This window comes from Peromyscus maniculatus, chromosome 10 (genome assembly GCF_049852395.1).
Source record: "Peromyscus maniculatus bairdii isolate BWxNUB_F1_BW_parent chromosome 10, HU_Pman_BW_mat_3.1, whole genome shotgun sequence".
Classification (NCBI taxonomy): domain Eukaryota; kingdom Metazoa; phylum Chordata; class Mammalia; order Rodentia; family Cricetidae; genus Peromyscus; species Peromyscus maniculatus.
In genome coordinates, this window is record NC_134861.1 from 40170436 (window position 1) to 40196403 (window position 25968).

Below are 25968 nucleotides of genomic sequence, written 5' to 3' on the forward strand. Positions count from 1 at the left end.
CAAGGTAGAAAGCTGAAACCTTGGAAGATGAGAATCCTTGTCTCAAATCACTAGCCAGAAAGAAATTTAGGAGAAATTGAAACCTGGAAGTGTGTGTGTGTGTGTGTGTGTGTGTGTGTGTGTGTGTGTGTGTGTGTGTGTGTGTTTTCTAGTTTCCTACTAAACTTCACTGGTCAAGTGACAGGACTGGCAACTGCAAAGCTTGAAACTGTCCCAGGAACTCTTGGCTCTACCTCTTCTTTGTTTGTTCTTTGTTTATTTGAAGCTCTGATTTTCCTGTTTTGTCTAATGTTCCCATGGTTGGTGAGATAAAGCCCGGGTGCAGGCTAGTCCTTCAGCCAGGTGAAGCTGTCTCTGCGAGCTGTGACTATGTACAGCAGAGAGGGGACCATGTTTAATTGGTATTTTGTTGGAGCAGAATTTTGCTACACTGTAGCCAAATGATGCCTCATCTACAAAGAAAAATGAACCATTCCAGAGAATTTGTTCACAAAGAAGCCAAATCCTTTGCAACAAACAGCAAAGTATTATACTCAGCTCTGAAAGTATTCCTTATTGAGTCTAGGATGAAAATGTGAAGGAGGGATGTGTCAGTGAGGGAGTGTCTGACTTTGGGCAAAAGAAACCAACCTCTTTGGCCTGGTCTAATAGTTTTCTCTCTTAAAAAGCCATGTGTGGCTATGTAGTCAAGTGTTGGTACAATGGTGTCTGACTTAGTTTGACCTCCTATAGCAGGATACCATTGACTGGGTGACTTAACAAATATTTAATTATCAGCTATTAAGACTTAGTAGTTAATGACCTACGAATAGGCAGATCTCATATACAGTGTTGGCCACGCCTATCCTTCATGCTTGAAATGCTCTCTCCTGGCAAAGAGGGAGAGATCATTGCTCTCAGGTTTCTTCTTATAAAGGGCACTAACTTCTGTCATGAGGGCACCATCCTCCTGACTCATTTACCTCCCAAAGTCCTATCCTCAGCCATCAAATGAAGGCTAGGGTTACAACACATGAATTGTAGGGGAAGGGACACAAACCTCTACCTTCCTGCACTTCTTTCTTGGTAGCAGCTTTCTGTTACTTCAATGTCATGACTTTATTTTGGACCAGTGACAAACTACAAATAATCAAATCTGAGCAGGCACTATAGACTTAGTCTTGTCTCTTTTCCAGCAACCTCATCCATCAGCCTCTGCTCATGCACCATTCTCCCTAGTGAGTGGATCCCATGGCCTCCACTGGAGTCTGGGAGAATGTGTGTGAGCTGATTTTACTGCCTCCCTAAAGAAGATCTCTGTAGTAAGAAAGAAGGAGGAAATAGGCATTGAGCAACATATGGGAAACTGCCATTCCCTGAAGGTCTGCAATGTGATAGGTACAAATCAAAACAGTACCAAAAAGAAAGACCACTCCCCTTTCATTAAGCATCCAGAAAGTGAAATTCCATGAAATGTTAAATGTAAAGGAAGATGTACTTTTCTTAGAAGATTGCTCTGTGGACTTTTTCACTAGACAATGAGTGACTGGCCCAGCACAGACACTCAAAAAATGGCTACAAATGTTCTTTCCTCTTTTATCTCTCTCTTAATTGAAATTAGGGATGTCATGCTGAAATGACCACATATATTCTCCAAGTAAATAATCTGTTGTGATCTAGGTATGGCTGCTGTTGTCCAAATCTCCTAAACCACACAAGCACAATGTGTTGAGGCAGGCAAATCTCTCTTGCCTCCTAGGTTGTCTCTTTTGGTTGATTCTAGAACTTTTGGACTAGTGTGTGTGTGTGTGTGTGTGTGTGTGTGTGTGTGTGTGTGTGTGTGTGTGTAATACTAGAGATTTAACCCAGGGCCTCACACATGCTAGGCAAGAGATCTACTACTGATCTATATCCCTAGCCCCCCTTTCACTATTTATTTTGAGACTGGGTCTCACTAAGTAGTCCAGGCTGGCCTTGAAGTGTGATCCTCCTGCCTCACTTTTTTGAGTGACTAAAGTTATAGGCCTATGACACTAAGCCTGATTCAAAGGCAATTATTACACAATATTATCTGCACTATAACAAGATAGGTTATCTTTCTAGTTTTAATTAAAATTAACAAGCCCTCCTGAATTATAATAACCTCACATAAAAATACCCTGGGAAAGAATGACCCACAAACTTCCCAGAATCGAAATCTGACTTTTATAGCATGGGGAAAATACCACCACAGAACAGAAATACTTCCCAGGCAAGCATCTTTCAGGTGCATCAGTAGCCAAGTATATGGGATGATGTGATAAAAGAAAACTCCCAGAATGCTTATCTCACTGGCCCAGGGTGTTGTAAATATGGTATGTTGGAGTTATGTGGAATGGTTAAAGTGTCTCTGTACTGCCAAGAGGACTGGTGAAGAACCCCTCCTTTGTGCGGCTGCTCCTGATTGTCAGTGAACACCACAGTGAGTTTGGCAACGTGACAGCATTGCCTCAAGCTTCCTCACTGGAAAAAAAAATGTAAATCCACAGCAGAGCAGGATATCACATTCTATCTTTGCACGGACATGTCTGTCTCCCTTCTATGAAGCAGCCCAGGAAATGGGGGTTTGGGAAGCAAACAGCAGGTGTCTGGCATCACCTATGCCCATGGGATGTATGTCAAAATCTAATGCTAACTAGGATATCTCAAGAGATTTTTTTCAACAGTATAAACATTAGAAATTTATTTACAAGCCTAGAACTAAAAGTTGGATTTGGTCCCCAGGTCTTTCATGTAATAAATGTGTAAGTGTGGACCCATTACTTACTGCCCTGGTTCTTTCTCTGTGTGTAAAAGGGAAATAATAACACTTCCATTGAGCAAAATGCAAATCTATACTTAGAGGAAGTTGGATGTTGGTGATTTAACATGATGCATATCTCTCACTGGATTGAATCCAGGGGAAAATAACTCATGTCTTTCTATTAGTTCCAACTCTTTGGGTTGCACCTGACCAGTACCTGACGCAGAGTAGCTTACCAAAAAAAAAAAAAAAAAAAAAAAAAAAAAATGGGAATGTCTTATTTCACGCAGTTAGATAGTCTTAGCTTCAGGAATGGCAAGGTCTCCCTCTGCCCTCCCACCCCTGCCCCTGCCTCATGTGTGTTTCTCTGTGTGTATGTGCCTCTGTGTGTGCCTCTGTGTATATGCACATGTGTGTGTGCCTGTGTGTGTGTGCATGTGTGCCTCTTTGTGTCTGTATGTGCTTCTATATGAATATCTGTGTATACATGTGCGCATGTGTGCCTCTATGTGTCTATATGTGCCTCTATGTGTCTTTATGTGCTTCTGTGTGTATGCATGTGTGCCTCTGTGTGTCTGTGTGTTGTCTCCTCCTTCCTCTATGTCTGTGGACTTCACATTGTGGAGAAGATGGCCAATGACTGAAAGGACATATGTTTCCAAGGCTGTCTTTCTTGAGTCATGCATGCCACTGACCTTTGTTGCCAGATGTATCACATGTGTTCTCCATGACTCAACCTGTTCGACCTGCTCATGGTGGGTGAGGCTGTAGGAGCAAAAGGTGCTGTGTAAGGCAGCCTTCTTTGAGCCACACAGAAAAGGAGGTCCCATACAGGCAGAAAAAATATATTCACTTCAGTTAGGACAGCACCATGGAGGTCCTGCCTCATGAAACATGGGCTCACATTACAGAGATTTCTGCACAAAGCTCAGAGGAAACAGCATACAAATTATATTTACTGTTTGACTCAGAGATCAAATAATCAACGTTGCCTAATTTGCCTAAGAGTTCCCTGGTTTTTATCAATGAACTCCATGCTCTGGAGAACCTCTCAGCCCTGAGCAAATCATTTCTTGTGTTTTCTTTTTAGTGTCATATTTACCTTTCAAACAACATGTGATTTGAATTTGTTTAGATCCTCCAAAGTAGCTGTTATGAGTTGTTTGTAAAACAAGCCAGGACTCAGTAAACACAGGAATCCTGAATAATCTGAAAAGTAAGTGGAAGCTAATTGTTGATTAAGTCAAGACACGCATGTGCAGTGGCTGGGGATGCTGACATGGTGCACTTAGGATGTTGGAGATGAAGATGAAAAACAAGGAAAGAAAGAGAATAGTGATGGTTTGGGATAGGGAGACTGAGAACTAGAAGTGGCTTGAGACAAGATTGTTATTGGAGTCTTGGTTTTACTGTTGACAGAGAAACAAATTATCAATAAAGAAAAATGTTGAGACTCAGGACCTTGTTATTTTGAGTCATCATTTATGAAGTAAACGAGGAAATGCCTTTTGGTCACAAACTAAGCTTTGAAGCTAAGCTTATCTTTGAAATTTTTTGATCAAAATCTTAACATTAGAAAGAAGTCAATTTATAATCTTTAGAAGGATTGTTCTCAATGGAGAAAATAGCTCTCCAAATTATAATCTTAAGAATAATATGGGCCAGTGAGATAGCTCAGCAGATAAAGGCACTTGCCACCAAGCCTGAGGACCTGGGCTCGAATCCCCTGAACCCACACAGCAGAAAGAGAAAACTAACTCAATTAAGTTATCATTTGATCTGTGCACACACTCCATGGTACATGCATACACACACACACACACACACACACACACACACACACACACAGAGTGAGAAATAAGTATTTAAAATAATAATAATGTGAATGACATTGACTTATGCAAATTAACTCCAAATTCTAATGCCCCCTCAGGACATAGTTTTCAACAACTCTTATATGATTTTTGTCCTTACCCACTACCACTACACCATCCATTCACTCTCCATTGTTCTATACATGTAATTAAACACAGGCTGAGCTGAATCAGCCAATGAAGCTCACTGAGGCACATTCCTATCAGAGTCCAGATGGTCTGGGCCAGTTTTTAGACCCTAAACTTTTTGAACTCTAATTAGGAAGAAATATAATGTAACCCGCAATCAAACCAGTGTTCTTAAGTGGCATTGAGGATGCCACATTACCTGGTTTCCCTCTTGTTTCTGCCTTTTAATATCCTTCAGAGTTTATAAAAGTGACCTAAATTTTATCCTAGTACAACAGCGAAGATTAATTAAAATTATTCCAAAAGAATCCGTGAACTGTGTTAGCACATTCCAGTGTTGGCCATGATTCTCCTCTTATGTCCACTGGCTGCAATAGGGAAGATTTACATAGTTCTTCAGGGAGGAGTCTATTTATTCTCGAAAAGCCAACCACATCATGAATGGCCAAGATCACCTTCAGAAACACATGTTTTCAAGTTCGTATACTGTGTTGGGGAAAATAATGTGAAAAAAAAAATATGTTAGCGTCATGGTTCCCTCTCTACAAACCAGGACACTCTGAAAGGAAACGTGTACCAATTAGAAAGAGACAAAGTGCTGCTGTGGCCAGAGACTCAGAGCAGAAAATGAGAAGGAAAACAAGTCTTTATGACGATTTTGTGAGTTTCTGCATGCGAGTTGAGTTGATTCAGGCTCAGTGGAGAAAATAGAAACAAAACCGAACAGAAAAGCAGACATGAAAATGTTAATGTCCCTCTTGAGGGACACCAGAAGCATTTTGGACTTGTAGATCTACTTGTTAGTGTTTAACAGTCTTTGTGTTGTTATTGTGCGAGAAGGTGACTTTTGTGTATCAGGTTTGTATACCTAGTTTTTGTCAGGATGATGGGGTTATACCCAATAACTGGGAGATCACCTTTATTTCTTCTCAAACATGTACTATTTCTAATGGCTTTTTAAATTTTCTTAGATTAGACCATGATAGTGTACTTATATAGAGCTTTAGGTTTGATCCCCCAAACAGTGCTTAGACTAAACATAAACTTTATTATATAAACTTACTGATAATTTTGCCTTCTCTAACTCAATAACTAGAGCTGTTACTTTTGCCTCTGACCTTGTTGACTATAAGTATTTAGGGATGATGGCAATAGAATTGCATTTTTGGTCTCCTCTGGTTAAGACATTGTCTTTCTTCATTTCCTATTGCTGCAACAAAACACCTAAAACCAAGTCCCTTATAAGAGAAATAAGTTCACTTTGATTTAAAATTCTAATAGCCACATCTTGTTAGAGATCCAGCCTGCCCTGTAGTGCATCAGAAGTCACAGGGATGAGTGGGCTGGGTCAGGGGAAGCCAGACTTAAGAAGGTACCTAATATATTCTGACAAGAAGAGCACTGGGCCCTCCTTATGCCATAACCACCTCTTACAGGCTCGGCCTCCCAACCTTGCTTCAAGAGCTATAGAAGCTCAGCATGGGCTTTGGAGAAGACAAGTAAATTCAAACCTTCACACACGACTTCAGGTATAGAGCAACTAAAGCCCAAAGAATGCTAAATCTGCTGCTGTGGCCATTTCTATACAATATGATAATGCCAGACAAAGAAAATTAAGGAATAGAGATGGAAAAAATATCAATAAGCGATATTTTATTTCAGAAAAATGAACAAACACAATTGGATATAAGTAACAAAATGACTAAAAGGCTTGAACTCTGAGATATGCCCAGAAACCATTAATCCTGTCAATTAGCATCCAGTTGGAGAAATAAGTATCACTCCAGGAAGGGATTTAAGACAAGAAATCGAAGCCTTAAAAATACATTGAAAGAACAGAGAATTTATGTATGCATTAAATTCTACTGAAGAGCACAACGTACAGGCGGGTTGTGACAGCCCCATTACTCCTTATGTTCGTATCTTTCCCTAGGTTTGCTGTTACCAGAAGATGTCATCAGCAAGGTAGTTAGCTTAGTTTATTTGTTGGCGCTTAGTGTTGTTGTTTCTGCAGCTTCTCGGGAGTGTGTAGCTGGTTCTAAATAAGACATTTCATTGAAGGGGCTGTGGAACAGCAACTGGAAAAACAATGATGTTGTTTTGCTGTAAACCCAGAGGCACAGAGTTACGGGACATCCACACTAAGATGATCCAGAAAAAGGATCCTGCCTTGAAGTTCCCCAAATATCACATGACCTGACAGAATTTTCTTGAGTTGGCAACTGCCATGAAAAATAATGTCCTCTACACTTTTTCTGTCCCCGCATCCTCATGAACCTCTCAGTGGCTGGGTACTGGGAATTCTGCTTTGACGCTCTAGGTTGCCAGTTCCTGGAAAAAGGAAAAGGAAAAGGAGGGGGGAAGGAGGAAGGAGAAAGGAGAGTAGAAAAAGAGGAGTGGGTAGAGGAACAGGGGACAGAGAAGAGAAGAAATGGAGAGAGGGCGGGAACCAGCCAGGAGTGACAACACCGAGTTGGAAGTGTATTCTAGTTCACTGATGCTTACAGTTCTGAGAGTTTATGATCGCGGCTTTGAAGAAAGATCAAAAGAAAATTCATCAAACTTTTCAGATTAAAAATTACAGAATTACAAAAGTAATTCAATTTCTAAGAATGATTCCTTAGTCTAATATCTGGCTATCTTCATCCAAAAGAATTTATAATAAAAATATTTTAAAAGACGTTTTTCAGTTTATAAAGCAATTCAATATGTGATTTCTCATTGGTTATCTAGGCACTAAAAAATCGGATATTAATAAAACATTTCATATGTGTGACACTTTCACTGCTATAATCCATTTTCCCCGAAGCCCACCAAATAAAGCTGTGCTCCTCAGTTCTCTTAGCTCAGCATTCTGCAATTCATGCTCCTTGTATATACAATCACTTGGGCTGAGAATGTCTTTCCCTGTTTAAAAAAAAAATGAAGAAACAAAGAAACAAAAAAACTTCCTTTCGTGCTCATACACGTGTTCACACCTCTTCATACCTCTTCACACCTCTTCACACCCTATTCCCTCAGGTCCTGCCCCCATCTCTTTCTAGAAGGAAACTAGTGGTGATAATGAACAGGTAGACCTATCATGCAGAAGATGAACTAAACTGCCCTTCCAGGAGTCCAGAGATTGACCAGAATGCCAAAAAGGAGGTTAAAAATCTAGTCCTCAGTTGCCTCTCTTCAGCCTAAGGAATATATCCTTGGGTAGCCAAACTAGCAAGCCTATGCAAAGTAGGATGGGAAGAATCCATTAAGGGGTCCACAAAGAACTTAATGCAGAGGATCCATGACTGTTCTGACAGGCATATTTTTTGCTAGTCTCACTGCTGCTGTGAACCCTGTAGTACCTTTCTATTGTTTATCTTCTTTGTTAGCTAGCCTGTATTCAACCTTCCCTTTTCCCCTTATAGATCCTCGTGTGTCAGTATAATGGATGGAGAAACCTTTAGCAGGAGTGTCCTTCAGCCTTCAGGGAACTTACAAGCAGTAAGGCAGGCAAACATTGGGCAATTTATCTTGGAAGTGCATATGTGCTTTTCCAATTGCAATCATGGTGAAGCACATTTACAAGGTTTTATAAAAAGGGGAAATTGTTATGAATGAGAAATATTGGATATGATGAGATACTATGAAAAATAAGAGTGGAAGTAATCAAAGAAAGCACTGCAAAAGAAGAAGCATGAGATCGGAGTTTGAGCTAATTGTGAGAAAGGAAGCAGGGAGGTGGCAACCTGGGCAGTGTCTAGAGCTGTGTCATCTTCGCTCTGTGGGACCCTGTAGGAATCCTGAAGGCTGCCCTCCAAGCGCCTTTTCTCCCCCTGGTGCTATGAAAAACTGTCTCCTCTCAGGCCGACTGATCGGGGAATTAATGAGGGAAAGAGTGTCTGAACTGAGAATATGTAAGTGCAGGATGGATGAATGAGGGCAGGCCTCACATCGATGGAGCAGCCTTCTGGCCATCACAGGCCACAGATGGTTGTTGCCACTTACTATCTTTGTGACTCACCGCCAACCTCTCAAAGTTGTTTTAAGGATTGAGTGAGAAGGACACAAGTCAGCGTCCTCAGTATTAGCTCTGTTCTCGCTCTCTCCAGCCTCACTCACAGACTGGGTTAAATACTGCCAAGATTCATGTGTCAGGTTGAGCTCACTGAGACAAACTTTAATTAGAAAACTGTTCTTGCCAAAGAGAAGAAGATGTGGGCCTTAACTGAAATGACATTTAAAAAATGAGTTTATGAAAGGGTGATGGAAGTCAATGGCATAATTAAATACGAGTTAGACCTGGGCTGTGTACATTTTCAAGGCGAAAGCAGATCTCCCTTTATTTGGCACCTGTGGCTGCTGTAAGGATAAAGAGAAATGGAAAGACAGTTTGGACTCTGTTAAAGAAACCTAAAAGTGGCAATCATGGAGAGTCAATGGGGTGAATAACAGAGAAAGAAGAAAGGAAGGCAGGACAGAACTCAGGAGCCCTGGACCCAGGGCTGTGAACCAATGCCGTGGATGAAGTGGGAATCAGAAGTGCTCCAGGCCCATTAACCAGATTTTCTCTATATTCAATGCTGGAAAAGATTACTGCCTTAATTCAGTAGTCAAGCTATAAGAAAATGACACAGACCAGGTAATTTATGCACAATTTATTCCTCACAGATTTGGAGACTGGTAGATCCAAGATCAAAGCAAAAGGCAGTTCAGCATCTGGTAAGGATCCAGCCTTTGCTTGTGAGATATTGCCTGCAGCCTCCAGAGAAGTCCAATGTTATGTAGTCACATAGAAGAAGGGTAAAAAGGACCTTCCAGGTCTTTTCATAAGGTCACTAATCTAATTAGTGTGGACTCCATCCCCATGACTTATTCACCGCCTCAAGGTCTTCACCACAGTAAAATGAGGGATCATATCTCCAGTGAGGAAACTGGGTTGGAATATTTAAGTGACCCCTTAGGCTTTCCTTTGCTGGTATGTATTCCAGGCAGTGGCTTAGTCTTGAATTTTCTCTTTCCACAGCCAATATTCTCTCTGAGCAAATGTCTAGACAGGCTATGTCTCTTTGTCTGGCATAGCACGTTTTCTACATCTTGTCCCATTCTCTGACTAAAACTCAACTTTTTCACACAAAAAGCATCTCAGAGCCTTCTTCCAAAAAGATTATGAGAAAGAAAAGGGGAATAGAGGCAAGAAAATGGAGTCGTGCTGATGGAATTCCATTCCATGGTACAATTGCTTGCGTCCTCCATAGAGCACTTTCTCAAGGATCACCAAACTACACACCCATGCAAAGGCCACTAATATGACCATCCCATTTTGTAGCTGCCAGAGATGTAACTCTTGAAATATATACTTATCCGGTGATGTGTTTTCTAGAGGCCAAAGTACAGGTATCAAAACTCCACATTTGCCTCCACCTCCCATTATGGACATAGTACCAAAGGCTCATGGGGGCTGAGGAGAGCCCTTAGCTCCAGATCTTCTACTAGCTGTGTGAGCCTTGTGGAGTGTTGCAAACCCCAGCCCTCACATCTTTCCACGGCCAACTGAAGGCGATGACATTGATGGCTGCCACAACTATTCTCTCTAGCAGCAATTAAGAAACAATAGCAGCCGGTCTTAGAAGATCTGTCAGAGAGCCTCAATTCCCCACATATGAAACGTGAGACGCTCAACTTGAACTTTAGATATTATCAAGACTCAGCCAGCTTTCCTAAACATGATTCGGGGAGCAAGCCAGCAGATAAAAAAAAAGGATATTTACTTTTTTGTTTATGATGTTCCTTTAAACAGCCAGGCACTCTGTAGATTCCTGCACCATTGGACGCCCTAATCTTGCAGGCTCCCTCTATCCACCACCCTTTGAAGATCTTTTGAACACAAATCAGGAAAGCAAGTATCAATCTGAAGCCACACACACACACACACACACAATGTGAGTGTTTTTTGCTATCAAAAGGGAAGGGGATTTGAGCTAAAGTCCACATCTGTGCAGAGTTCCAAGCATCCAGCTGTTGGAAGTTCTTGCAAGCACTGTAAGTAAACAGCCCTCTCCCCTCTCCCCCCATTCATGCAGACATCTTCAGGCTATTTTCACCCTGGAGAAGACTCTTGGCTTCTGTTGTCTTATACTCTCTGTGTGCTTCTCTGATGCTTGGGGGTGTTTACTGACTTGGGCCTTAGTCAATAAAACATTTCTGGGGGACACATGTGCCAAACTAAAGAGAGAAAGTGAAAGTCAGGCTCAGCTTTGCCTGGGTTAGTTTTGAAAAGCCCCAGACATACATTCCTCCCAGCTACAGATCAGTACTCTCACCGGGAGCATGGTACAGATACAGTGGGAGCAAAAAAGCCTCTGACCTCCCTGTGAATGGCAGGGTTGTCTGTGAGTCTGCTCCCACTGAACCCAGGGTGAGGGTGCTTCCTTCCATTTGCTTTAAGATTCACTTAGTGGAGGAGGAAGAAAACCTCCAAGCCAACACTGCTCCTTATAGAGTTCTTTGTAGTGGGATAGATCCTGCGCTCGATTTCTTTTTTGTTAAGAATGCTGATTTATTTATACGGTCTGTTTTATGATTAAACTAATGTTCCACTCCTTGGGGCTGTGGGCATAGTGCAGGACAAGAGCATAAGCATAGGGTAAAGGATGGACTCTTGTTAACAGCAATTCTAAGAATACACTGTATGATTTCATAAATGATGTGCTATGTGAACAAGCATTGCTTTTACCAGTATTTTAAATTGGATTGTGGTTTGTGAAACTGTATGTTTTCATAAGTGACGTGCTATGTGAACAAGCATTGCTTTTACCAGTATTTTAAATTGGATTGTGGTTTGTGACTTTGGAATCATGGAAAGAACATAACAAACTTCAAGGAAATCTTTTTTTTTTTTAAGCAAATTTTCTGCCATAAGTTTATACAGCTTCTTCAAGAATCCAGTGTCCTTTTTTTAGGGTCCTCTTAGTGGTTTGATGGTTATATGGGACTTATATCCCAAGATCTCACTGCCTACCCCATTACCAGATTGTATCTCCCAATGTGTTTTCATTTAAATTAGTAAGGTCCCACACCCTTGCCTAAAGTGTGTACTCCAGATTCCCTGGAATGTCCCCAAATTAACAAGAATAAGCCCTCTTAATGCTAGCTGATAAAATCTGTCTTTCTTGGGTTCACGTGATGGGATTCAATGATGATGATGATGATGATGATGATGACGACAGTGGTCCCATTCTTAGTAAATCAGCAATTGTCAGCACACACTTAAAAGACTAGAAATGTTAATAAGATTCTACAAGTTGTCAAAATTCCTAGCAGTCCAGTTCATGTGCAAAAACCACATGGACTTTGAACTTGGGGTGACCTCTAACCTTTCATCTTCACCTAAGTAGATGTCGTCTGCCCACTGCACTGAAGGAAAGGCACAACACATATCAACCCTGCTGAGACAAGCGTGTTTGCGGTCATAACACAGCACAAGCTGGTTTTCATTTCACAGACTAAAGATGCTGGAGGCTTACCGTTTGACATGTGCGCTGTACTGTATCATAAGACAGAGGAGAACGAAGTCAGTGTGTGAAAGGAGATGATGTAAGGGGGACTATTACTGGGCATTTAGGGTATTTTGGTCCATTACCTGGACATATTTCACCTGCTCTGTGGAGGAGGTAGACAGCTGCCAGGATACAGGATCTGAAGCTGGAAGGGCCGGGGCATAAAACAAACTGACTTCTGTGTGAGTGTGTTTACACAATGCCTCTGCACCTCAGTTCCTTCCCTATAATGTAGCAGCAGCATTCAAGGAAGGATCAGAGTTCATATTACAGGTTCTTTTTTTTTCTTCTTATTTATATATGAGACGACTAAAGCTAGTGAGGTGGCTAGCCAGGGTCCCATGAGCAGCTAGCCACGGGGACTAGAAAGAAAATTATCTGCTCTCATTATTGCAAAAATTCTACTTTCTCTTCCTTTGGTTGCTGGCATTCCTTCATGTGCCTTCCCTGAGGAGTTCTCGATGTGGCCTTCTGGGAAAACACTATTGACCTTGACTGCATGCAAACATCCTGAAGCTCAAAAACATGAAGAAACTCACCCAACACTACACGGCTCCATGTTAACAAGGACAGGATCCAAATAGGTTTTCTAATTCTACATCCTGTGTGCTTTCATCGACTCCACGTTCTTTCCTGCCCTTGCCAAGCTGTTCAGGGGTCATGACTGTGTCTCAACAGGAAAGATGGAGCCCGCTGTGGCTGCTCACAGTCACTATCAACGAGGTTATAACCATTCTCGGCACAGTGCTTCATTTGCAAACCCAGGTGCCCACGATTCCCTCCTAGCAAATCCTCCAGACAGTTCAGGTGTACATCAGAGTTCGCCCGTCGCCATGCTCAGTCATTACTGCAGTTGGTGGGGGCAGGGTGGGGAGAGGCAAAGATTGTGTATCCCTGTGTATTTAGTGTGACCTTTATCTGTAGAAAGCAGAGTTCTGTTCAGAACAAGAAACTGACCATTCTCGGCTCACACAATTTGTGTCATGTCCTGTGGTCAGAGGCAATAGTAAATCAGGGTGACTTTCTGTCTCGGTTATGTCCGGTGAGTTCCTCCTCTTTTGGTGGGTGTCACCTTCTAATCCCTGTGACCACCTGAACTTAAGCCACCAGTTACATTTGCTGCCTCAGACTTCAGCAAGCAGCAGAGCAGAAGAACGCTTCCACTGAACTTTTTTTTATTACAAATTATCAGTGCAATTTTAAACAATCATTTAAGGGGCTAGAGAAAAGGCTCCATGGTTAAGAGCACTGGTTGCTCTTCCATAGGACCCTGTTCATTCCCACCACTGACATAGCTACTCACAACTGTCTTTAACTGCAGTTCCAGGGGACCTAAGGCCTTCCTTCTTCTAGATTCTGCAGGCTCTACATGCACAGGCTGCCAGTCATACATGCAGGCAAAACACGCATGCATATAAATTAAAACAATTTTTTTTAAAAAATCAGTTAATAGATTTTATCAACAAATGAAAAGACTCATATGGTATCTATATTGTGAGAGATTTCATTAGAAAGTGTTATCTATCTAATGTGCTGAGTAAAATGTACTGGAGTTGTTACCTCTGCTGACTGCTGACAAGCCTATGAACACCAAAAAGAAGCAAGGCCAAATACATGCTCAGAAGCTGGGAACTTCAGCCCTGAGAAAGGGGTCATGGAGGCAGAGGGGAACAGGAACCATGGAACAATGTCAGGGGTCAAAAGGAAATAATTCCCTCTTTATCACTTTTCAACTTCAAGACCCCAAGCATATCACGTAGCTCTTAAGTTTGTGTAACAGACATAAACAGCTCATCCCAGCATTCCACATGATATGTGCATAACAAGACCCCCTCGATGCTTCAACCTTGATCCTACTTGATTCATACGCATTTACTGAACACCCAATGTTTGCCAATCATTACTCTAGACATAACAGGGAACAAGAACTGAGTGCCTGCTCTCATGGACTCTGTGCTTTTAGAGGAAACGGCAGACAGAAGAATCACAAACCCAAACGTTCTTTCACAGACTATGAAGAACAACATAAGTTAACGGACAGAGGGAAGAGCAGGTGCCATCCTGGCTAAGGTGCTCGGGGACTCATTGCTGATGAAGAGGCATTTAGCCCAGTTTTGGGTCATAAGGAAACACACAGAACTAAATCCAGGAGTGAGTGTAGACTAACCACATGATAGCAAAGTCACTGAAACCCTTTCAAAACTATTGATTATCATGTGTATATTCATGTGTATATAGGTACACATATGTACATGCCTAAAGGGTAAAAGACCATCTCAGGAGTTCCACAGCCTCTGTCCACCTTTTATTATTATTATGATAATGATGATGATGATAATGATGATGACGACGATGATGACGATGGAGTGTTCCCTTAGCCTGGAACTTGTTGTACATTCTAGGCTGGCTAGCCAGTGAGCCCCAGGAATATACCTGTATCTGTACCACCAGAGTTGGCTTTCAAGTGTGCACCTCCATGCTAGGAAATTTTACATGGGTCCTCCCTCTATCTAAACTATCTCTCCAGCTCCAGTGAAACACCCCTGTTAGACCTGATTTATGCATCACCCGTGAGCCTCAGAGCTATGATAGATCCACAGGGTTTTCTTATAGCCTTGGAGCCCTGTTTTGGAGTTTACTTGTTCTTTCTTAGTATCATGCTAGGAGCATGGATGTGAAAAGAAGGAAAAAAGCCCCTGAGCCAGTATCCCACAGTAGTCATTTGCTTCCTTATTCTATTTTCTGGGTTTTTAAATAATCTTCTTCCTCATCAGAGCTACATTAGGAGGTCCTAAATGAAGACTAAATAATCATTTCTCTTTCAAAAGCTTTAATCATCACCATTTCTAGGGATTAAGTTGTTAGAGAAGACAAAGCCAGGACATGGCAGACTTTGGAATGGGGTGAATTGTGTGGCTCTGTGCTGACTCCCTGTGTGGCATCAAGTCTGAAATTGTATCTATGTTAATGGAGCCAACATGCAGCATTGAGAGCAGTCAGCCAATCCACTTCTACCGGCCAAGAGTCATGTGTACAGCTCTTCCAAACAACTGTTCTGGCATATTTCCTCACAGAGCTGAGATAGCACCTACCTGAAGAGAAGGTCCCCATGCAGAGAACATGTCCCTGAGGAGTCTTTGTCTCTTAATTACCCAAACAATTGCAGCCAGGGTATTCTTAGCTGTGAGGATCCAGACAATTGTCTCATTGCTGCATTTTGCCTTTGTTTCCAGGCTATAAATGTGAATTGTGGATCCCTAGCCCAGATGAGAACAGATGCACGGGTGGGTTGGTTTGCAAGGGCCGATTTTGTTTTCTAATTTGGCTTACTTTATAACAACTGCCATCTTCCCAAACTGCAAAACATATTTCAAATTTTTGTTGTAGAAACAAGTTTCAAAGCTAAGATTCAAGGGCAGCAAAGAATGGGAAAAGAGGATGGGATTAAGGGGTTGGAGTTCACTGGCCCACAGTCCAGGAAACCGTACAAGTGGGACATTTTGGCAGTTTCGGCGTGAGATGAATGGTGAGCTGCTGTGGGGTGGGAGAGAGGACTTGGTACTGCTATGAAGCACGCCTTTTACAAATATCTCCAGCAGTTTATCCTATAATTAGCTTTTTCCTACGACTTTAGGGGGATGGGATGCAGCTATTGCACTATGAAGCTTATTTGAACGGAGTCAGGAAAGTTAACCAACTAGTGTGAGCTGGTGAGAAACAGAACTCCAGCTTAACATAAGTCTTTCACTCTTCCTAGCCCACTAATTTCACTCTGCCTCAGACAAAGAGGGTGCTTTCTTTCCCGCATGAATTATGTGTCTATTTAAGTAAACCAAGAATTTACTGCAAGGTTTTCAGTGTTGATATGGTCTCCTGAGGGAAGAGACTGCGGAAGTGTCTTCTTTGGAGGTCTATTAAAACCACATTGGTTATCATATATGTCTGCTATGACTTCAGTGTGGTCCTTCCCCAAGGTAAAAACATAGACAAAGTAATCCCTCCGGGTCTTTTCTCACTCTCCAAAGGTCACATCTGTATCCATGCAAAGCAAAATGGTGGGTCACATGGAGTCCATTGCCCCCTCACTCATACTCACTCTATTCCAGATTGTCTGGAAGGATGATAGTCTCTTGGACAACGACTCTGTGGACTGTCATCCCACAATCAGGAAGAGGACCCCACTCTGGCCTATTCTGTGCCCAACAAAATAAGCACCATTTTGAGAACTCTTTTGTTTAATTTCTGATATTTTGGAGACACAAATCCAGACAAAACCTGGCATGAACATAGTACTATGTTAGAAAACTGGAATTCTCTTAAAATTGTATTACAGGGATATGTTAGCATTATATTTGCCTGTGAGTATCATAAACCCAGTTCCTTTAGCAATTACGGGCTTTATCTCACCTCATATAACAATAAGGTGGTCCAAGGTGCGGCTGCTCAGGATGCCATAGGGAAACCACTCCCCTTGAAAGCTCTTGCCCCTCAATGTCATCGCATGGCTCTCATTTTCGCAGTGGTAATGGAGTTGTTTTGCCTCCAGTATTGAGTTCACATTCCATTCAGGAAAGTAAAAGTTAATTCTTTGTCTACCTGTGCCTTATAATTTGAGATAAGAAACTGAGATGACTCAGAGGTTAAGAGCATTGGCTGCTTTCCCAGAGGTCCTGAGTTCAATTCCTAGTAACCACATGGTAGCTCACAACCATTTGTAATGAGATCTGGTGCCCTCTTTGGAAGTCTGAATGTTTTGCATTACAGTCTTTGATAGAAAAGAAAAAGTAAAAGCAAGTGAAATAGGCTTTGAATGAGTATTTATTAAAATATGTTATAAATTCCTACTTCTGAAAATAGTAAATTTAGAATTTGACACAAAAATGGGACATTATGTCAATATTTACTTTCTGTGTCTATTTGAACATTTAACAATTCTTCCAAGTTTGCAGATGGTTTTAGGATAAGTAGGATAAGCAATAATGACAGACAGTGTCAGAATTTTACCTGGAGTAGATGAAATTGGAAGGTCTAGGGTGTCAGATCAAGGTCTTAATCCCAGCTCACTAGCTCTGGGGCACTTCTGGACCTCCATTTCTTTATATGTAAAATGAAAGGTCTGGGTCTGTAGCCCATCTGGTAGAGTGCTTGTCCAGGACAAAAAAGGTCTGGATTCCATCCCACAAGTTGCTAAACCAGGAGTGGAGGTTCACACTGTAATTTCAGCCGACAGGAGTATCATAAGGTCAGAGTCATCCTTAGCTACAAAGATAATTGAGGCTAGCCTAGACTATATGAGACCCTGTCTAAAAACTATAAAATAAAATAAAAAGTTTAAAGAAAGGGCAATCTTTGCAAAGAGTTAAAGAAGCTGTATAATTTTCATGAACCACATGAAGTGCATAGCAGACATTCAGGAAAAGGGAACTTTCTTCCCATTGCTTGCTTCGCATCTTTTATTCCGTGAATTTCTAAGCCTTCAGGAAACCTAACTCAGAGCTAACAGTCAGAGCCTCCTCTTTACAAGAAAAGGGAGAAAACCCACTTGATGGTACCCAGGCTTTTGGTGGAGTGCACGCCAAGCTCCTTTCATTTAGGGCATCATCATTTTATCTTAGCAAACCAAACAAAAATGCCTAAGCAATTTTGTTTTTTCCAAGATGCATCATACACTTCAAAGTGCCATCTGCATGTGACTTGTTACAAAACAGAGTCAACAGAGCCATTTGGTGACATTTTTAAAAGTGACTTCAATGTTTGTTACCAAGGGATCTAATTCTTCGCATTTGTGCAATTTGTCCTGTGTTGCTGGGATGTGAAATAAAGCCTTCACAGAGGCACTGGGCCATTGCAGTGTGCTGTCCTCATCCTAGCCCACAAAGCCAGGTTTTCAATTGGCTTTCTCTCAATTTTAATTATCTCCCTTGTCACTTGAATGGTTCCAGTCAAAGATGGATGCTAGAAACTTATCACCTCACACCATGACTGCAGAGTTTACAAAAGAAACAAATAAACAACCCCCAAAAAAGAGCCCAGAGATTTACATACTCCAAATTCTACCTATCAGCCAAAGTCACATTTCTGCAAGATGGCAAGATGAAAACATTCGAGAGTACAGTTCAAAGTCATGAGGCATTCTTATAAACTTTACCTTCGGAGAGCTACCATTTGACCTCATTGTCTCCTTTCTTATCTACAACAAAAAAATGAATATTATGTGTCTCACACAACTCTCCTAGTTGATATGAAAATTACTGACATAATATGCCTGTATATAATTATTGACATAAACGCACATGTACAAAACAAGGCACAATTCCCCCATACTTATGTTGGTACTTCCCATCTGCTGGAGTACAGTGTGTAGCGAGCTGGCCCTCATAATTAATCCCATGCCCCTCTCATACTCCCCTTTCATTTCTCATCAGTTTATGGACAAGTTTTCTTATGGGAGGTCATTTTTCCTCCTTCACTGTTCTCTTCTCTTCCCTGATCTGGCTTTGCTAGATCCTTCCTGAATTTTAGCTGAGTCTCTGTCAGGTCTAAGAAGTTCACTGTCTGCAGACCGACAATCTTCTCCTAACCTTCACAAAGAGAATTCCTTTTCTCATGTTTATTGGAAGAAAAGAAAACTGCTAGTACCTCCCAAGTGGACCAAAGAGAAAAAAAATCCCTGCTCTTCTGACAGAAGTACTTCATTCCTCATTCCTCAGGCCTCACAAGGAACACCAGCCACCCAATGGCATACTCTCCTCTTACAGAACAACCTCTTGGAGTCGGTCCTGAGCCCATTTTGGAACATAGTCCAATGTAACAAGAACTACTATGCAGAGGCAACCCATGGTCCCTAGTGTCTCTCTTGACATACAGCATCCACATAAATGATGCAGGCCCCCGCTTCCCTAAATCTGGTCATCTTCATCGGCCAAGAGTTGAGAACTCTGGGGTAGAGGTGTAGAGTGCTGATTTCCCAGGCTGAGTCGCCCAGCTCCTTATTTGCAAAGGTTCAAGCCGTTGCTGAAAGGTTTTACTGAAAATATTGCTTGCACTGCCCGACTGAACTTTCTCCGTCAGTCCTCAGATCCAGTCACTAGAGGACAGCAGGAACGACTTAGAACCTCGCTGGTCACTCCTCACTCAGGGTTGTGCACTCTGTATCCCTCGCACTTCTCACTTTCAAGTCTACATCCAACTTCTAGTTTGCCTTAGCTAGAAAATTCTAGAAACCAAGGAAATCTGAAAACTATTTTAAAGCGTTATGCCTTCAAAGTGATAGTGTTTAGAAATAGTTATTATCGATACTCCATTAGAAGGTGGAGGTGAAAATTATTTCCAAACTGTACTTCTTTGAAGGCAGAAATTGTTGAGCAGGGGCATCTGGGTGCTTTCTCTTGTCAAGTTCTGCAGCATCCTTAAAAAGAGCTGGCGTGATTTCTTTACTCCTTACTATACTGGAGGCTACTTTTAACACGTCAGGCCTATGTCCTTTTGGAAGGATAGGTGTGTGCAGTGGCTAGAGATGGTCACAGGAGCCAAGTCAGGATTACCTTGGGATAGAAGATACTCAAACATTTGTATTAGCTGAAAACAATAACCCAGGAGTAGAATTTGAAGATATCAGAGAAGGAGGTAAAGTGAGTGTTCCAGGTGATCTGGGTATGTCAGGGGCTGGGGAGATGGTGCTGTGGATAAAGTGCTTCTTGTGCAAGCATGAGAACCTGAGTTTAGATCCTTAGCATGCACTTAAAAACCACAAATTATGGTATGCATGTGTTTCTCCAGGGCTAGGGGCACAGAGACAGGGGAATTTCTGCGGCTACCCAGGCAGCCGGCCTAGCCTAAATGGTGAGCTCTGGGTTCTGTGAGATACCTGCTTCCACTCCCAACCCCCCAGAAATGGAGAGCAATAGAGAATAGAAGAAAATGCTCAATGAAATTCCTGGCCTCTGCGTGCACACCTATGAATGAATGTACATACACATGCACACACTCACACATACAAAGGTGAGTCAAAACAGACACCCAGAGAGAGAATTTGGTATTGAAAACTGAGGTTCTGACTGATATCTGTGTCTCTTGACCATGAGAGATGCAAGTAAGGAGAGAGAATGGTTGCGGGCAGAGGGGCCTCTAATGACACAACAGAGTGTTTTCCCCGGGAGGCTGGAATCCCAAGCACTGTTTAAGATTAGGAAAGTGGGCTGCCTCCATGTGCACTGAGAGAGTCCACTGGGGTGTGCCGCAAAGTCTGCTCTAGAAGAGAAGATTGCAACTCCGCCTCCCTTGAAAGGCTGAGATTTATACCAAGTGTTTATCTACAAAATGCTTCACATAAAAATAGCCCAGGACACCACCCACATGTCTTGTCTTCCAAGGGAAACACATGAGCTTTCTTAAACTTTCAGCTACAACTTCTCTAAACTCATCTTAGTTTTGACAATAACTTGGCTCAAATGCAGAGACCCTCAAGGAAGCCTTCTGACCACGTATATTCTTTTGTGACCCACAGGCCTAGAGAGTCCTGGACCCTCGCCAGCAAGAGGTGTGCATATAAAGAAAACTGAGATCTTTAGCTTTTTTACTCAATGCAATAAAAATGGTTCCAGACATGACATGTGGGAGGAAGATAATCTAAAACAGGGGCTATTTTCATGTTCGGCCTTTGAAGATTTTAATAAGCGTGAGCCAAGTCAGGTTGTTAGCTTCAAATGTTCCAGATTTACACTGTCTTCCTTTGATTGTTTGAAATCATAGCATTGTTTGAGGAAGTTCCCAGGCAGCTGACATACAGAACTCAGCAGGTAGTGACTTCTAGCAGAGTCTCCTTCATGTCACTCCATAGCCCCTCAGCTAAGAAACAAGAATGTGGCTAGATTGTTGAGTTCAGTCCAGTTCAGCCAGTTTTTCAAGGCTCCCAGGAGGAGAATGTTCTTCTGTGAACAATAGTTAGGAGCTTGAGATTCCTTGAAATAATTTGTGTTCTCCCCCGTTCCTTCTTTCCCCATCCTCTCTCCTTTCTTATAAGCAAGAATAGGCCTCTTTGGCTTACCTTTAAGAAATTCTCATGACCCACAAGACTAGCATATACATATGGACCCGAGATTAAGTATTTAGTTAGGATGTGCCTGGCCCAGCACTCTTGTGGTCATCTAGGACAGATCTGGGATAACTACCCACAAGATCTTTTTCTCCTGGATCTTAGGGTCCAGCTGAGGAGTAGAGAGAGAAAGAAAGAAAGAAAGAAAGAAAGAAAGAAAGAAAGAAAGAAAGAAAGAAAGAAAGAAAGAAAGAAAGAAAGGAAGGAAGGAAGGAAGGAAGGAAGGAAGGAAGGAAGGAAGGAAGGAAGGAAGGAAGGAAAAAGGAAGCAAGGAAGAAAGGAAGGAAGGAACAAACAAACAAACAAGAAGCACAAAGATGAGAGGACCTTGAAGTAGGGTCCTGTCAGATGGGCATAAAAAGGTTAGAGTCAGAGAGGGTACCATTGGCATGACGTGGAGCACTCTAAGAGCAGCATCAGCAATAGTGCTCTATGCCCAGGAGTCATGGTAGGAGAGAAGACACCATGGGCCTTGCTTGTGCTTGTCTCAAGAACACCAAAGGCACCAGAGAGACGTGAGGTCAGAAGGAAGTGGTAGAAGGTCATTTGTCATCTTGGAGAACTTTGAACTCTACCTATGAGGAGATGGGACATTGTTGCAGGGTTTGGGGCAGAGGAATGACAGATGGACTCTGACTAGAATCTCAAAGTCTAGTCTGACTGCTGTTTGGAAAACAGACTATGAGGAAGCCAAGCAAGACGGGTCCATCATCCTCATTCTCAGCAGACTGGCTAGGCAATTTCAACAGCATGCTTATAGATGAAAATTTCACAGGCCCTAATCAAATTATACATTTAAAAAGGGAAACCATAGGACTTACAGCTTATGTGTTATCTCAGCCTGAGCACTCCGTCTGAGGACAGACATACTGTGTCATGGCCTGCCAGTAAAACGAAATTAATGTGACCAAGCACCATTCTATTTGTGGCATCTCATTTCATCAGCAGGAAAGCTCAAACACCAGAAAGTCATTTTCAAAACCAGAACTGGAAAGCAGAGTACAGAGCCATTTGCCTTCCCCTTGGGCATGCCCTTCCCCTCAGTGAGAAAGCTTTTTCACAGACAGCAGGGAGGGAGTCCCACCCCATGCTGGCTCAACAGTATTCGGTTCTACTCAGGAGTTTGTGGCCAAAGCAGAGACCTGAGGTCAGAAGGAAGCAGAAGGGGTCATCTGTAGTCTTGGTGGATCTGTGAAGGGGAAGACATCTTCTGCAGGGTTTAGAATAGAAAAGTGATGTTCCCCTTCCTGCACCTAACTCCTGTGTATGTATGTGGCTTCTTAAGATCATATGGAGGGCCTGACATGAAACTATCTAGTAGAAAATTTAGTGTTGAGGTCAAGGATCACAGTCGAAGGTTGAAGAGTCGTCATTTGTAGCCTTTCATTTATTTTTCTGCTCAGGACATGCATGTCTCTGATGTACATTCATCCCTATTCTTGACGCTTAGGACTCAACCACAGAGAGGACAAAAATACCAGACTTTGAAGAGCTGCCTTTTTATGGAAAAAATACAAATGATGCAAAAAAAAAATGAGCCAAATGTGAAGCATGCTGGATAATGGTGTGTGTAGTAGGGGGAAAGGAAAAGGAGGGGGTGAAGAGTGGCTGGATTTGCGATCAAATAAGGAACAGTTCGAAAAGCTTCCCTGGAAACATGAAATTTGAATACATACATGAAAGAAGTGGCAGGGTTTAACGACTGATGCACATGTAGCTATATGACACCGGATGAAATAGATACACACATCAGACAAACCTATGCAGGAAGAAGACTGTGCGGATATCCTGTGGTAGCAAGGTACCTAGCTGAGGAGCAGTGCAGCCAGCATGGTCAGAGGTGAAGGATCAGAGAGGAGAGAAGTGGAATAAGGGACTCAAGGTGAAGAGACCCTCTCCTCAGGCAGTCCTGCGGCTCATTTTAAGCTTGCAGCATTAGCTTAGGGAAGCCATTAGAGATCCTAGAAGATTGCTGTCCGTCCAGTGGCTTCTCCAAGAACAGAAGCAAGAAGACTACTTAAGCAGGAAGCAACATTGAAAGAGACAAAGGTGGCAATGGCTGACATGGTGGGTAAATGGAGAGACACTTGAGATTATTTTTAAGGAGATTGCAAAGGATGGTTATTGCCAGATCTTCAAAACAGGGCAGTCAAAGGGATTGTGAAGTGCTTAGCCCAAGCATCTAAAAAATTAGTCAGTATGAGCTACAGGTGGAGGAAGACGGAGGCCCACACACCATATGTGTGTTGTGAGCCTGCTGGAGAAGCACATGGAGACAGAGAGTAGCTGAGTAGATGTGACCATGCCATTCAGAAGGGAAGGCTGGGCTAGAAAATGGATCTTCCTAGCCCTGTAGCTAACTGGGGCTACAGGAACAAGTGGGGTGCAGACACTGAAGTAAAGAGACATGAGGGCAGAGAAGAGAAAGAAAAAAGAGTGGGAAAGGGACTAAGAAGGATTAACTGCGGTAGGGAAGCTGAGGACAGTGAAAAGAGGAAGAGGCACAGTCGAGTCCCAGGAACCGTGAGCTGACCACAGTTACACACAGGCTTTCATCCGTTGGTGATCTTGTCAACAGCAATGCCAATGAAACAGTGGGGCAGAAACCAGATGGAGTCAAATTAAGAGAAAATGGGAAGAATGAAACTAAATAATGAGTAGAGGTCATTTATTTAAGGAATTTTTACTGTACACTGGTCCATCAAATTAAATACTGAAGATAATGTGTGCATATGTAAAGAGAAAATATATATGCAATTCTACATGTATATTTTATACATTATTTCTAAAAATACTTCTATGTACATACATATTACTACATGTATTTACTATATATATGTATATATATACATATATATATATATATAAACATGTGTAGCATATTACTATCCACATCACTATATCTACACACATGTAAGTGATCCTCTCAAGAAGAGGAAATTTGTGGAAGAGAGAGAAGAAAATCTTGAACTAAAGAGAACTAATCTTGAACTCTCAAGAGACTAGTTGTTGGTAAGGAAAAGCTCAATGGTATGATCATATCACTGTAAGCCTATAGCTGAATGAAAGACAGTATCATTAGAAGAAAACCTTGGAACTTTGAGACCAGGGCGTATGGAAAGGTCTACCAACTAGACACTGAAATCATGAAGAACAGTAATATTCGAGAGAATGGCAAGTAACAAAGAGCTGAATTCTACAAGTAATGAGGGGTGGCAGGTATCCATAGATGACTTCTACCAGGATGAGTGGTGAGTTGTATATATGAATAACATGAGATCCAACACTGGAGCATAGATGGTCTGGAAATGACAAGAAAGAGAAAAGAGGTTACTTGCTTCATGCAGTGAACAGTGACATGGATTAAAAAGTCACCATCTGAGTGGGCTGAAGAAGAAAAGGATGCCTCCTAAGGGCAGAAAGCCAGACTTTGGATATAATCAGGAGGCAGAGGATATTCAGAGGGAAGAGGAGAATGCAGCAGACCATTAAGGTGATTGATCTTGTGTTCTAAAATGCACCAATAAGAGGTTTGAAGCCAGGAAGTGTGCAAGATAGGCCAAGAAAGTGGTCATAAGCCAGGTGGTTGTGGTGCACACCTTTAATCCTAGAGCTCAGGAAGCCGAGGAAGGCAGATCTCTGTGAGTTCAAGGCCAGGCTGGTCTGCAGAGGTAGTTCTAGGACATCCAAGGCTACAAAAAGAAAGAAAACCCAGTCTTAGAAAAAAGAATGGAAGGAAGGAAGGAAGGAAGGAAGGAAGGAAGGAAGGAAGGAAGGAAGGAAGGAAGGAAGGAAGGAAGAGAAAGGAAGGAAGGAAGGAAGGAAGGAAGGAAGGAAGGAAGGAAGGAAGGAAGGAAGAAAGAAAGAAAGAAAGAAAGAAAGAAAGAAAGAAAGAAAGAAAGAAAGAAAGAAAGAAAGAAAGAAAGAAAGAAAGAAAGAAAGAAAGACAGAAAGAGAGGAAGAGAGAGAGAAAGAAAGAACAGAAGTGGCCATAAGATATGAAAGTCCACTAGCCCAGCAATGGCCTGAATAGATATGAAGAACACAAAGTAGGTTCAAGGTGTGACTAAACTCCCTGTTGTCTCACAGTTAAGCCTGCCAGTGAGCCTGTACGTAAGAGGAAGGAGTGAGGCCAGGCCCACAAGAGCTAAGGCAGGTCCACAGCTTCTCTTCACTCCTATCCATGGAGAATTAGAGACAGGGGAATGGTGAGCCCCCATAAATGTCCAGAGTACTCTCGACTACCCTAGTACCTTGACAGGCACATTGGTAACTCTCATCTTAATATGTAAGGATGTTGCAGAGGGGTAAATGAGGCAGGCAAGTTATGGAGAGAACCACGTGACACCTAGCACACTAGGACCACTGGGTTTAGTGATGTGCCATAATTCATCTGGAACTATAAAGATTATATACTCTTCTTCTGCCACATAACCATGTGCATCTGTTCTGAAGCCAGCAGGAGACAGATGTTGAGAGACCCACTGCAAAGACTTTGATTCTGTGAATGTGGGCCCTGGTTAGAAGTCTGAAATTGAAAGAGGGTACCTCCAGGAAGGAGAACTGGCTAGA

The 25968-nt window shown here is 42.1% G+C and overlaps 1 protein-coding gene across 3 annotated transcripts in view; it reads left to right on the forward strand.

The window, feature by feature from the left end:
- Nucleotides 1-25968, forward strand: part of C1qtnf7 (C1q and TNF related 7) — a 103109-nt gene that overhangs the window by 24966 nt on the left and 52175 nt on the right. Inside the window, exon 1 of one of the 3 annotated variants that reach the window (XM_076546229.1) lies at nt 9490-10785. The exons of the other annotated variants lie outside the window; for them this stretch is intronic. The gene's annotated coding sequence lies outside the window, so the exon portion shown is untranslated. Of the gene's footprint in view, nt 1-9489; nt 10786-25968 lie in introns of those variants that run through there. 3 annotated transcript variants of the gene reach the window in all.